This window comes from Diachasma alloeum, unplaced genomic scaffold, assembly GCF_001412515.2.
Source record: "Diachasma alloeum isolate Michigan unplaced genomic scaffold, Dall2.0 Dall_scaffold_00741, whole genome shotgun sequence".
In the NCBI taxonomy this organism is placed as follows: Eukaryota; Metazoa; Arthropoda; class Insecta; order Hymenoptera; family Braconidae; genus Diachasma; species Diachasma alloeum.
Window position 1 is genome coordinate 214,874 of NW_021680871.1, and position 1,527 is coordinate 216,400.

Here is a 1,527-nt window from a genome sequence, read left to right on the forward strand (position 1 = left end):
AGCCTGCTTGTGACGCGGCACTCTGTAGCCTTCAGCTACCTCATGAGTTGATTTTACTATGAGTAATTTTACTTGATCATTATTACTAATTTTTTTGTGGGGAAAAACTAGTCCTAATTCATTTGTTATGTCGAACTTCCCCAATAACTTTTCGTGTCGTGGCTCTCACGCTATCGTCGCTTACGGGTGATCCGCGCGTCTTAGTGTCTCCTACGCATCGCTAAAATTATTATTTCTTTTAGGTAGTTAGTATCACTAAGTTAATTACATTTTTTTTTGGTTTGTATAGCGTCTTTGCTCGCGGGAGTCCTCTCCCGCACGTGTACAAAATCCTACGTTGACTTTCGTATGGACGAGTAAAAGATCAGACTTAACTCATGGATTAAAAATATATTTTTTTTTGTGTTGTAAAAGTTTGCATACTGTCGAGTTACGTTCATTGTAGCCTGTTCCCACACGCCTCCGCGGTTATCTGAGCTAGTCGTGGAACACGTCTCAACGGTGTGACCTTGTCCTTTGGCGATTGAAAGGACTGGCGCCCTTTTTGGCATTTTGTCTCCTTTCGTTATTCTCGTCGTTCTAATTCCGGGTTGAGAGAGTCCAAAGGGGTTGCTGGAAGTTCGTGGAGAAGCACGCGTCTGAATCCTGCAGACGCACTTGGAAAAACACCTCACAAGATACACGGCAGCGTTCGGCCAGTTTTGTACAGTCAGAGTCAAAACTTTTTCTTGGCCGATACGCTGTCGCGTATCTCGATTTGGAGGGGGGGGGGGGTTGTGAATGCGCAATGAAAGGATTGAGTCGGTGAGTTTTTCAAAAATATCTCGGAAACTAACGGAGATAGATTTGGGGGGTGGGGAAGGGATTGTGCTTTGAGAATCCACAATCAAAACAATTGAGTCAGTGATTTTTTCAACGATATTTCCGAAACTAAGGGAAATAGCAAATTTTTACCGAAAATTTGGAGGGGAGAGGGTTGTGAATGCGCAATGAAACGATTGAGTCGGTGAGTTTTTCAAAAATATCTCCTAAACTAAGGGAGATAGCGAATTTTGACTGAAAATTTGGGGGGGGGGATTGAATGAAAAAATTGAGTCGGTGAGTTTTTCAAAAATATCTCGTAAACTAAGGGAGATAGCGAATTTTTACTGAAAATTTGAGATGCAGGGGGGGGGTGTAGCGCTTTGCTACATCCACACTCACGAGCCAATACGCGGACACAACAACGCATGCAGTTGAGACGACTGGACATCAGTGACATCATCGCTCTCTGTCACTCTACCATCTAATGTATACTTCTGACTCGCGCCTATTGTGTTCGTATCCGAATTCTCGCCTTTTGCGAATATTATATTCAGTCCGGCACCGACCGCCGAATACTTGGGAGTGAACACCTACTTCTTACATTATCTATCTTCACTTTTTGTACATAGTCTACGTCTCGTAAATATACTGTGATTGTTTTATAACAATCGCATTTGTTAGTGAATCGTTACATCCCTCAACAACCTCGATTCCTACAGGGGG